Raw genomic sequence first — 14,103 nt, 5'->3', positions numbered from 1 at the left:
TCAAGGTTGACAGGATCACTCACTCGGGCCAGTTGCTGTCACTTCGACCTCCGCGTCAAGAGTTTGGTCCTCGACGTTATGCGATGCGTGCGGTTCAAACTCGAGTACCGGAATTATTGCCAGCGACTCAGGCTGCCCGCGCTGCTGGACATCCTCATCATCGGCATCTCTACAATCGACAAGATAGACTTCCGAGATCAACGGTGAACAAAGATGGCAATCATGCGCATAAGGGTAACCAGAGTTTAAAATTTACGAGTCAGAAAAATACAAGAGGTCCTACTCTTCAAAGTGGGGGAGGACAGATTCCCCCAGATCACTGACTTCCTCCATCACCTCCTTCCGCGCGTCGCTTGCCGCTCCCTGATCCAAGACCTCACGCAGGTTGAGCTCAGGACGCGACAACTTCATGCAAGCGAGGATGTGACACGCCCCGGTATAGATACCGTTAGACGACTCCTCCGCGATCCTGGCCGCGTGCTTGGAGGGAATTTTCCCCATCGCCGTCGCTAGCTCCGCAAGAGAAGAGGTCAACGAAAACTCGTCGGGGTTCGCCGGAATCGTGGACTTGATGCCACACTCCTCGGCAAGTTGGTGGAGACCGGTGTAGGTGACCCGCAACGAACCTCGGATCTCGGAGAGGTTATCCCCGAGTTCCGACATGCGGTCCTCGAGCCCTTTGCGCTAGCGCTCGTTGCCGGCCACCAGCTCCCTCATCTTCGTGAAGTCCTCACGGGCTTCGGCCAGTTCCCGCACCAAGCGCTCAGCGCGCGCGTTGGCCGCCGCCGTCTCCGCCCTAGCTTACGAGACCTCGCGGCCAATGCCGCGAGCACCGGCCTCGAGAAGACGCCCCATCTCAGCTTGGAGCTCCTCCCAGGTGAGGATAGCCTCTGGCAGACCACGGCCTCCAGCGGGATCGCTGGCAGGGCCGCTGGGCGTCGCCTCCCGACTCCCGATCGCGGGAATGATGTCGGTAGATGCCGTCACAGGGGACGCGCTAGAGGTCCCTCCAGACATGGCCCGACTAGATTTCGACTGCGCTGTTTACATCCAAATTTGGCACCTATGAACGAAATAGGGAAAAATTGCCAAAGTTTGGAAAGTGCCGGGTTTCCTTCACTAGGGCCGGTCAGACCACAGGTATGTGGGCGGTCTGATCGGCTAGTAGGGCCGGTCTGACCACAGGTATGTGGGCGGTCAGACTGTCAGGGTCCGAGTCCGACTCTATTTTCGTCGGGTCTCGGGTTTCCTTGCTCGGGAAGGCATGTTTCGTGTTTCCTTTAGTTTCTATCCCGAGTTGGACGTGGAGAAGGGCCTGTAGAGGGCAAGACCAACCCCTATATAAGGGACAAGGCCGGTTCATTGTAAAACCCCCGAATACAATCTACTTGAATCGTTCTTTTACTATGTTTTCTATTTTACCCTAGTTTAGTCCATCTTTGTCGGTTTGCGCCGTAAACCGTCCGCCGCCGCTGCGAGAGTGCAACACCTCTTTGTAGGTTTGTCCTGAAAACCTTCCGTTTTGCCCACGAGACGGGTAGTTATCCTCATATTGATCTAAATCGGCCTAGAGGCTGATTTTGATCTCTAAATCGGCTCCGCTAGCTGGTTTAGCTGTTTTTCAACAAAACCCATCTTGATTTGGCCCTTTAGCTAGATCGAGGTGGTTGGCGACTCTAGGATCACCGCAAGGGGTTTAGGTGCTGCGATCGTGCTTGTCGACTTGTCACAAAAAGTTGCCAACACGATTTTTGGCGACTCCGCTGGGGAACGATCTAATCGGCCATATCACGGCCGAATTTTGTTTAATCTAGTAATAACTGTTTCGTCAAAATTAAGAATTTCGGCTAAACAGCCGAAATCAATCTACACTGTCATCGTTTCATCGAGTTGAGGCAACTTTCGGCCGTGTGGCCGAAATTGATTGCAATAGTACTGATCTGCAGCAGCCCGCCGCCATCGACGCCATCTGCTTGTCGGCTACAGCTGCGATCTGCATCGACGTGTCTCATCTGCCGCTTAGTGCTTAGGGTCATCAAGTCGTAGCAACGTCGTATACAGGTGCATGCGCGTGTACCCTGACCGAGGAGAAGCAGTAGCAGGGCCGGCAGAGTTTTGCTGTGCACGGCCAGAAATTTTGAGTATCAAATCTATTCGGTTTGCTGTGTAAAAGAAGAGAAGAAAAAAAAGGATCAGGCTATCACAGCCGATCTATTACTGCTCACGTACCCAAAAAAAAAAAACATAGCAGCCGATCTAATCTAAGATCGGTTGATCTTTGGTATATTTTGGTACAGTACCGAAGTTACTGTTACGTCCAGAAAAATCAACAAAGGCTAGTTTTAATAAAATTGGCTAAACACAGTAACATATCAAGACCATATATTAATCTATTCGGTCAAATATTTCGGCTATGAGCTATATGGCCGGATTTAATCAAGGAATTTCTTCATCAACCATGATGAGCGGGAACGAGATCATGTCGGTCACATTGGATGATTTCGAAGGAGAAGACCGCAAGTCCATGGAGGAGTACATCAAGGAGATCACACAGGAGGCGTTGATGAGGGCGTGCACTAGGACTCGTCAAGGCGTGATCATCAAGCCCGGGCCTTCCTAAGCTCGCTCCCGATTTGGTAAGCAATGACGAGGTAATACAATCTATCCAACAACAAGTAGCATCTACAATAGATTCATCTACGATTGCTTTTAAAAATAAGTTAGATGTAATGTTTAAGGATAAATTTGATGGGTTTTTAAGGATTAAATTCGGCCCTCTTATGAATGATTACACATTAAAGGATAAAGCCTATACCACTGCTAATCAACCTCCTATAGATCAAACGGGTAGTAAAACCGACGGAACGGCGTTCACGGCCTGTCCGACCGGGCCTGACGGCCGGTCAGACCGCTACACAGCCGTCGGTCCGACCAGCCAGACGGCCGGTCCGACCGGGTATTACCCCGGCGGTCAGACCGGCTCTCAGGCCGGTCCGACTGCACATCATGACGCCGGTCAGACCGGGCCCTGGGCCGGTCAGACCGGCGCAATTGTCCCAATACAGGCTATAGATCCAATGACTAATGCTAGTTATTTATATCATTTTAAAACATTTGATCCTCCTGTATCTACTGCTGCAAATAGTCCCCAAGTTCCCCCACATGTTCCTAATGCTTATAATGATGTTGCTAGGGGGTATCCTCCCGATACTAGACAAGGCCAATATAACCATATTGCGCCGCAAACACAACCTATTAGGACACTAAATCCACCACCAAATCAACATAGGTCTGATAATATGGAGGATATAATTAGTGATATTATTAGGGATAGATTCGGGATTGAAATTAGGAATCGTGCTAGATCTTACAAAAAGCCGTATCCTGATTATTATGATAATGTACCATATCCTCGTAATTATAGAGTTCCCGAATTTACCAAATTTAGTGTTGAGGATAGTAGGACCACATGGGAGCATGTAGGTCAATTTTTAGCGCAATGTGGTGAGGCTAATAGTGATACTTTTAAATTGCGCTTGTTTTCTTTATCTTTGTCCGGTACTGCTTTTACATGGTTTACTTCTTTACCGGCAAATTCTATTTATACTTGGGCTCAATTAGAACAAAAATTTCATGATCATTTTTGCACTGCTAAAACTGAGCTTAGGTTGTCTGATTTAACATCGGTTAGGCACAAATACAATGAATCTGTTGTTGATTATATTGAAAGGTTTAGAGATGTTAAAAACCGATATTTCAATTTGAAAATAACTGACAAAGATTTGGCCGACATTGCATATGATGGATTGCTTGATTCTATTAAAGAGAAATTGAATGGCCAGATATTTCTTGATGTTGATCATGTGTTGCATGAAGCTCTGGCTCAGGAAAGCCGAGTGGATAACAATAGCTTACAAGCTAGTTTAGATAAAAATGCAATATCATGTATAGCCGAACCAAGCGATGGTTCGGATTGTGTTAATGATTTATGCAATGATGCCATAGCAATTATAGCCGAACCAAATGTTGGTTCAGATTGTCTTGCTAGCTTGGATAATAATGCAACAACCATTATAGCCGAACCAAGTGTTGGTTCGGATTGTGTTACTAGTTTAGACAATGATGGAATAGCCAATTCAAGTGATGATTCGGATTGTGTTGCTAGCTTAGACAATAGCATCATCGAAGATATAGCCGAACTAAATGACAGTTTGGATTGTATTACAAGCGAAAGTGAAATAGCATTGTCACCTAAGACCAATTCACAAATCGGTCATGTGGATGTTGGAAAAGATGATGATAATGTCTTGCGGGATAGTAATGAGATAGAATCTAAAATAGTTATGCATACATATCAAAGGCCGTATCCTGAACACATAGATTCGGTCCCATACCCGCAAGGATTTGAGGTGCCCAACTTCACGAAATTCACAGATGAGGATGCTAGAACAACAATGGAGCATATCGGCCGATTTATTGATCAATGTGGTAAGGCCAGTAGCGATGATTTGCTTAAGTTAAAGTTGTTTCCCCTTTCTTTGTCAAACTTTGCATCTACATGGTATAGTTTGCTTGCTCCTAATTCAATTTCTACATGGTCACAAATGGAGCATAAGTTTCAAGATTATTTCAAAGATGCAAGCTTGATGGAGCAAAGACCGATTGATACTTCATCGGTCACTTGTGAAACGATTTCAGTTACATCTATGCCTAAGACCGGAATTGATAGTAATCCTCTCCCTATTAGTCCTATTGATGTTAACAAAAAGAAAAGGAAAAATGTTATTATTGGGGATCCTCGGCCCAAGACTAGAATCAATAATGCGAAGGCCAAAGATCATAAAGTTGCAAATGATGAGTCATCTAGTTTCCAAAAGACCAAAAAGCCGAAGCTCACTTTTGAGATGCTTATGGCTAAATACAAGAGAGGATTAGCCGGTCAACGATTTGATAACCAAACTAGTGATTCGAAAAGACCAAGATCATCTCGTAGGAAGAGATTTGGTCAAACATCAAAGCAATCGGAGCCATCAACCATACCAACTGTCGCGACCGGGAAAATTGCCTTTTCCCGAACGCTAGTGTATTAATCCCCGTCCCAGGAAAAGCCGGGGTACACCATACAAACATGATATAAAAGACACATCTTTATTACATCGATAATATTTACATTATTACAAAGGCGCTTCAGGCCTGACAATCAAAAATAAACAGCAGCGGACTAGCGGGCCTACGGCTCAATCTTCACAGGCGCTCAACTGGGGTATAAGCCAGGACTCCACCTAAGACATATTCTCCAAAGCTTCTCTTACTGAAGAGGGGAAAGATTGAGCAAGAATGAGTGCAACCACAGTACTCAGCAAGCCACACCGGAGATGCATAATTAATGCAAGGGGGGGTACAAGGAGATAATAATTTAGGGGTTAAGTTTTGCAATAAACGGCATTTAAAAGTCACTTAGTTGCCCAAAGCCATTTATAAAGACGATCCTAGAGCTACACAGTATTATTAAACAAGGCCGTGAACCCTCACGAACCTGCCCTAACCCAAGGCCTACGATGATTCAGACCGAACTGGCAACCCGACCCTGGGTCCCAGCTCGTCCCAAGCCAACCCAGGCCAACCATTGCACATTTTAGTTGTTGAGCAAATTTTAAGAATTAGAACACTGACTTGGGTACATTGCTCGGCTTGCCCATAACCGAGGGCGCGGCTATTCGAATAGATTATACTCTGATCAGAGGTGTACATCTTTACCCACAAGACACATCTTCCTCACGTGCAACCACGTGCCACATACCACCACGGTATACGGACGGAAGACGTGACATAGTTCCCAACCCATCCTAGCCATAGACAAGAGTACCGACCCAATCCTGCCTACGGCCGGAACCCCCGGGACAGGCAGGCAAGACTGAGCCCCTAGCAGCAGGGCACCAACCCTCTGCCATGACATCTCGACTACCGGGCCGCAGCTCGTGTAGCCTTCATTTGCCCTGGAGAATGTCCATCGACCCCCGACTTCATCCATCTCCAATCCGTGTACTTTTGTTTATGACTAGACTGAGCCACAAACTAAGCCTTACCCACTAGACATGTGGAAGTACGGTAGTGCTTTGCAACAGAGGCCCGAGCTTAATCCTTATAGTGGCCGGGGTGCTACTTCCCACAACTGGCATGCACCCAAACCCCACCGAAAACAGGTTTTAGGGGTTTTGAAAGAGGAAGAGAGGTGTATGTCCAATTCCACCATAAACCAACAATTCCATAGTGTCCAAATGATATGAGAATTCCCAAAGTCTAAAATTATAAAACCACCTAATGTTGCCTAATTAATCAGCGAAGCATCTACCTAAATTCATACTAGTGGAACCATAAATAGAGTGTCCACTAGATGGGGTTTTGTTTATTCTAGGGTGAACAAGGTAATAATAACAATAGCAATAATAATGTCTTAACAAAGGTAAATAGGCATGGCTAAATAAAACAGTGATAACGCGGGAATTTAAATAAAGCGGTAATGCATTAATTTAAATCAAAATAATTTTATAAACTGGGATTCAATATGCTCAAGGATGATGTGACTTGCCTTGCTCAGAGAGAACGGCCTTCCGAACCTTCGGCGACGACCGCGAACCACGCTTCGGGAACCTCCGGAACGACGAAAGCTACGCGAAGCACACAAGCAAAGCTACAAGCCTATAAAGAAGCAATAACAACACATAAAAAGAAAGCACACAGTTCTTTAGGTTGTAACAAACATTAGGAGACTTGAACGGGTCGATTCGGAGCTCGTATGACCAGGATATGATCATCCGAAGTTTAATGCTGTTATATGGAGATTTGCGGATTATTATAATTAAGCTTTGCAATTATAAAACAGGTGTAAGCGCTAGCCTGGAAAAGACAGGAAGGCTGCGCCGTTGACATGCGGACCCCACATGTCAACCTAAAGGACCGCGGTAGACCGAGTACACAGAGTCGGTCCACGGGTCGACGGAAGCGGATCCCGTGTGTCAACCGAGGCGAGTGGCCGACAAACGGACTCCACTAGACACCACACGGACTGCACACGTGGAAACCACGCGGCTACCGAGCGGACACACTAACACGGTCACCACGCGCACAAGCGAACGACTGCCGACGCCGATACACGGGTACCGGGGCCGACAACCGCACAACGGGCACGGGCGACACCGAAAGGACGAGGACAGGGCAGCGAGGGAGAGGGAACCTTACCACCACGCGACGAGGCGTGGGAACGACAACGACGAACGGGCGCGGCGGAGACAGACGGGCACAACGGAGACGAACGGCGAGGGGACGGCTTCGGCGGCGATCCTTGGACGAAGGCGAGACGCGGCCGGCACGAGGCTTGACGACGCGGAGCCGAGGACGAAGACGAGGACGGGGGCTGCAGCGACCTTGACGAAGCGAGGACGAACGAGAACGGCTCGACGGAGGGACAAACGCCACGACGACCGGGAACGACGAGAGGACGACGACGACGATGACCGGGGCCGGCGAGGAGGCGACGAGGACAGCCGGCAGCGGCTGCACGGGGACGAGGACGACGTGGAACACGCCGCTGCGATGACGATGACGGAGGCGGCGCCGCGAGACGACGAGCCGGGCGACCGATGGGACGTCGACGACGAGAACGATCGGAGACGACGATGAAACGATGATGGCAGGCAGCAGCGGCTGAGCGGAGGAGGGGACGGCGTGGAACACGCCGCTGCGATGTTGGTGAAGGTGGTGGTGCAGCGGGGCGACGAGCCGACGAGGAGGAAGGAGAGGCCGGCGCGGAGACGATGGCGTTCCGGCGAAATTCGGGCGACGCCGTGGCCTGGCCGGGAGAGAGGACGGCACTCCGGTGCCGGGGGAGGTGGTGGCGACGTCGGCCGGCGCACCGGGGACGCGGCAGAGGCGGCCGGAGGTGGAACAGTGGCGGCAACGCCACTGTTTTGCCGGCGAGAACGCGTCTCCGGTGTTTTCCCCGCGAAACGGAGGGCTGACCGAGGGAGAGGGGGTGGCTGCGAGGCCGAGGGAGAAGACGGCGCGGCCGGACGGCGCACGGGCGAGGCGGGAGAGGCGGCTGGAGGCGGCCGGCGCGGAGAAAAGAGGAGGGCGACGGCGGGAAGGCAGCTCCGGGGGTCACCTCGCGAAACGGAGGGCAAGCCGGGGTGGAGGAGGTGGCGGCGACGCTGGAGGAGGCGACGGCGCGGCCGGCCGGCGCACGGTCGAGGCGGCACCGGCGGCTGGAGGCGGCCGGCGGCGTGGGAGAGAGAGGGCGACGGTAGGGAGGGAGCTAGGGACCACGGGGAGGCTCGGGATGGGGCTAAAACGAGAGAACGGGGGATGAGGATCCCATTTTATAGGATGGGGGAGGGAGCCGGCCACGGGAGGAGCGGGAACGGCGGCGGGAACCACGGCCGGCGGCAATGGTTGGTGGCCGGACTTGGCGCGTCCATTCCCGGGGATTGAAGGCACCATTCAAGGGGAAATTAAGGGGGAAAGAGAGAGGAGGGAAAGGGGATTAATTCCCCTCAATCAATTTGGGAATCCCATGCTTGATTCGCGCGGATTTGAGGGAGGAAGGGTGCTAGGGTTCACGGGAGAGGGAGAGAGGACGGCCGGGCGGCTGGAGGAAGAAGGCGACGGCGGCCTGACGCGTGGGCCCCACGCGGTCGGGCGGCGTCAGCGCGCGCGGCGCGCGGTCAGCGCACGTGCGCGGGAGGGGGGGCGGCTCAGCTTGGGCCGAGAGGCGGCCCAGGAGGAGAGGAGGGGGAGACGGCCTGGGCCGGGCAGGCCGGGAGGGGAGAGGGGGGGGACAGGCAGCCCGGGAGAGAGAGGGAGGAGGGAACTGGGCCGAGGGGAAGGGGGCCCAAGAGGAGGGAGAGAAGGAGAGGGAGAGAAAGAGAGGGAGGAGAGAGAGACTTCGGGCTGGGCTTGGCCCAAAGGAGGAAGAGGAGAATTATTTTTAGGTTTTTCTTTTTATTAAACTTTGATAATTGTTTTTGTTGCTTAATAATTATTTCCGGTGCTCTGAAAATTCAAGTAAAATTTGAGGGCTCCTTTTAGACCAAGGAGAATTTAACAAAAATTCTCCGGGCCACATTTGAATTTTTCTTGTACGTATTTTAGGGTTTGCCAATTTCTTTTCGAATTTTAATTAATTCTATTATTCCTTTTAGCGAATGATTTTTAATTTCGGGATGAATTTATCAGGACGTGACAAATCCACCCCCCTTACAAGAATCTCGTCCCCGAGATTCGAGGAGGCTAGCAAGAAGATAGGTTGGGCGGTCTTTTCTTCTTGTCTGACTTCTTCCGCTCCGTCTTCTATAACAAACTTGCCTAACAAAACTTCTCCACTCTGGACTGCTTGGCTCGATCTCCTGTTGCAGATGGAATCTTCTCTTCACCTGACTTTTCCCTGGTTGTACCTCTAGCTGACTTCGACTGGGATGCGGCATTGGAAGATGGGGCTTCAGTTCCATAACTTCTTATAACTCGTATCTTTGGAGTCAACCTCATACAAGTTACCACTTCATGTCATGCGTCAACACTAGCTTGTCATTACTAGGATACCATGTTTGTCATCATAAGAATGTCATGCTTATCATTTACTTCTAACTTGCCACTGAATGCTTTGGAGTATGATGTCACGCTTATCCAGCATACCATGTTTGACAACTTGTCACTAACTGCATCATATTAGCTTTCCTAGCCTCCGGGTGCTAGATACTACTGCTATTCGATGCAAGGGTCGATAACTTTTGCCTTTGAATTACGTTTCTCAAAAGAACCAACTTATCACACTTGACATGCTTTGACATCTTCCTAAATAACTTTACTACTGAACTTGTTATTGTCTGACCGTTTTCCTGCCAAATCTGAAGCTTTGTTGTTAGATGCGATTTTAATCTGACCTCGGTAAACTATCTTCGAACATATCACTTGGTTCATAACTGGGAATAGCTCCCACGAACAGACAACTCGGATTCACTTTCCACTCCTCAGTTAGCATTCAACGTATTCCTTTACACCTTTAACCTTGATGTGTTCTTTCCAGATTTCTCTTATCAATCACCTTTCGACCTACTTCTTTGCCTGATCATAAACACCTTTGCTGGTATCTTCTGAGAGAGTCCTCATAGAACTTGTCTGTATTACACATTTCTCCCTCATTACATGAATACTAAGCATTGTCTAAAAGGAAAGGTGCTTAGCAATGGTACATTGCATCCTCAACATGAATCTTCCATAAACATAACGAACTCATTGTTTATAATCATGAATATATTTATTTATTACATGATTGCTACAAACTTTCTATTACACAATGATAAGTAGCGAACTGAAAACCACAAACGGGGCTGCTCACTTTGATTCGGGGGAGATATAGCTGGCATTGTCCTAGTGACTGCATCCTTGATTGGTTCTGTGATGATGTGGTAGGACTGCGTATTGCTATCATTCACAGGAGAAGCTTCCTTCTGATTGCTGTTTGAAGCGGATGACGGTTTTCTGCTTGGTATCGCCCTCCTGAGGTTGATTGCCCTTTGCTTGGCCTGGAGTAGGTCGGGGAGAGACACAACTTCTTCCATCAACGACAATTCTTTGCTGAGGCTGTCGGTGCAGAGAATGGTTGGTGCTGAAGGTATTATTGCTATGATTTATTGCAGAGTCAGGTGCAGCAGGAGGAGCATTGGTGCTGTGGATGATATCGTCGATATTGCCGTTGGAGCTGACTAGCTGATGAGACAATCGTAGGGTTGTTCGTTGGATTTCTGCGGTCTTGGTCGACAACACACTGAGTTGGCAATCCTTGGGCACATGGTTTGTACCTTCGCATAGAAAACATGTGACCTTGCAGGTGGGACACTCCCCTGGTGGATGGTCTTCTTCACAATAAGCGCAGAGTGTGAGACACATGCTAGCAACGTGTCCAATTTCTCCACAACGGGTGCATGCCTTTGATTCCATCTCTTCCTCGCCGAGATGTCGGGGAGACTCATCTTCATCATCCGAGGAGACTTGATCTGACCCTTCACTATCAGATACTCTGCCACCGTGGCTTAGGAGGTGCTGGGTCAACTGTCGTGCACCTCGGAAGGTATTTCCTCTTTGACGTCTAGGAATAGTTATCCCTGCTGGAGGCCATTCGGTGCTGGTAATAGTCATCTTACGTACTTCTTCTTCAGTTCGCATCGGTGCTTTTCTCTTCTGAGTCTTACTCTTCTTGCCTTTGGCTTGCTTAGTACGTGACCCCACGTGGTACGAAGGGCTAGGAGGAAAGCAATTCCCGGGATTCAATGGATTCTCTCCATTGGGCTCTCTACTTTGCACACTAGGCTGCAAGCTTGACTTGGTGCGAGGAGGCTGGTTTAGCGATGTCTGCCCTATTAAACCAAAGGAAGGGGCTTCTTTGGCATATACCCATGGACAATTCAGGGCATAGTGTCCTTGTTCTCTACAATCGTGACAAAAGGGGACATCTTCTTCTGGCATTGGAAGCTCATTGACCTGGGTGGCAAACGCTCGATCAAACACATACTGATTTTGGTCTTGACTTCCAACTAATGGTAGCTGTGAACTAAGCAGCATGCTTGGAATGGACCGAGGGTGTGCCCTTGTTAACTCTCTTGAGGCCAGTGGCGGATTGAGTTGAAAACTTGAGTTACTGGAGGCATACCCGCTGACATTCTTTCCTTTTTCTCTGTTAAACATCTGTTACAGGGATTGAGGTGAGAGAGGAAACCAACCAGGAAAGAATAGACCAGAACTAGAGACAGGACCTTAAAGGAACTAACTCTTTTTGTTGATGTGTTGTTTGTTTTGCTTATTCTGCAAGTTGATTAAGCAAACAACCTAGCATGGCTACATCACAACCCACCGATGCAAACCACGCGCTACACACACAAGCAAGGAACACACGACTAACAACACTACCCTACAGGGTGGCTTAGGTTCTGCGACGGGTTCTCCAAGATCTTCACTCCTGCTTCACAGCTGGCTTCACTGCTTCCTCCACTTCGCTAGCGGATCCTGCAGTCTTCCGGAGCTTCGGCAAACAACTGATGATGTCTTCTTCTTCACTGACCTGACCATCTAGTACTAGTTGAAGTCCGAAGAAGGAAGAAGGGAGTAAACCTTTTGCAAATAGCATTGGGGGAAGGAGAAAAAAGGAACAAATAGTTTTATTTATAAAATATGTCCTTAGGTTTTATCCACTTGGCTTATCCTACAGTCGAGATGGCTCTGATACCAGCTTGTCGCGACCGGGAAAATTGCCTTTTCCCGAACGCTAGTGTATTAATCCCCGTCCCAGGAAAAGCCGGGGTACACCATACAAACATGATATAAAAGACACATCTTTATTACATCGATAATATTTACATTATTACAAAGGCGCTTCAGGCCTGACAATCAAAAATAAACAGCAGCGGACTAGCGGGCCTACGGCTCAATCTTCACAGGCGCTCAACTGGGGTATAAGCCAGGACTCCACCTAAGACATCTTCTCCAAAGCTTCTCTTACTGAAGAGGGGAAAGATTGAGCAAGAATGAGTACAACCACAGTACTCAGCAAGCCACACCGGAGATGCATAATTAATGCAAGGGGGGGTACAAGGAGATAATAATATAGGGGTTAAGTTTTGCAATAAACGGCATTTAAAAGTCACTTAGTTGCCCAAAACCATTTATAAAGACGATCCTAGAGCTACACAGTATTATTAAACAAGGCCGTGAACCCTCACGAACCTGCCCTAACCCAAGGCCTACGATGATTCAGACCGAACTGGTAACCCGACCCTGGGTCCCAGCTCGTCCCAAGCCAACCCAGGCCAACCATTGCACATTTTAGTTGTTGAGCAAATTTTAAGAATTAGAACACTGACTTGGGTACATTGCTCGGCTTGCCCATAACCGAGGGCGCGGCTATTCGAATAGATTATACTCTGATCAGAGGTGTACATCTTTACCCACAAGACACATCTTCCTCACGTGCAACCACGTGCCACATACCACCACGGTATACGGACGGAAGACGTGACATAGTTCCCAACCCATCCTAGCCATAGACAAGAGTACCGACCCAATCCTGCCTACGGCCGGAACCCCCGGGACAGGCAGGCAAGACTGAGCCCCTAGCAGCAGGGCACCAACCCTCTGCCATGACATCTCGACTACCGGGCCGCAGCTCGTGTAGCCTTCATTTGCCCTGGAGAATGTCCATCGACCCCCGACTTCATCCATCTCCAATCCGTGTACTTTTGTTTATGACTAGACTGAGCCACAAACTAAGCCTTACCCACTAGACATGTGGAAGTACGGTAGTGCTTTGCAACAGAGGCCCGAGCTTAATCCTTATAGTGGCCGGGGTGCTACTTCCCACAACTGGCATGCACCCAAACCCCACCGAAAACAGGTTTTAGGGGTTTTGAAAGAGGAAGAGAGGTGTATGTCCAATTCCACCATAAACCAACAATTCCATAGTGTCCAAATGATATGAGAATTCCCAAAGTCTAAAATTATAAAACCACCTAATGTTGCCTAATTAATCAGCGAAGCATCTACCTAAATTCATACTAGTGGAACCATAAATAGAGTGTCCACTAGATGGGGTTTTGTTTATTCTAGGGTGAACAAGGTAATAATAACAATAGCAATAATAATGTCTTAACAAAGGTAAATAGGCATGGCTAAATAAAACAGTGATAACGCGGGAATTTAAATAAAGCGGTAATGCATTAATTTAAATCAAAATAATTTTATAAACTGGGATTCAATATGCTCAAGGATGATGTGACTTGCCTTGCTCAGAGAGAACGGCCTTCCGAACCTTCGGCGACGACCGCGAACCACGCTTCGGGAACCTCCGGAACGACGAAAGCTACGCGAAGCACACAAGCAAAGCTACAAGCCTATAAAGAAGCAATAACAACACATAAAAAGAAAGCACACAGTTCTTTAGGTTGTAACAAACATTAGGAGACTTGAACGGGTCGATTCGGAGCTCGTATGACCAGGATATGATCATCCGAAGTTTAATGCTGTTATATGGAGATTTGCGGATTATTATAATTAAGCTTT

The sequence above is a fragment of the Oryza sativa genome, chromosome 6 (genome assembly GCF_034140825.1).
Source record: "Oryza sativa Japonica Group chromosome 6, ASM3414082v1".
Taxonomy (NCBI): Eukaryota; Viridiplantae; Streptophyta; class Magnoliopsida; order Poales; family Poaceae; genus Oryza; species Oryza sativa.
Note: the sequence above shows the minus strand (reverse complement) of the source record.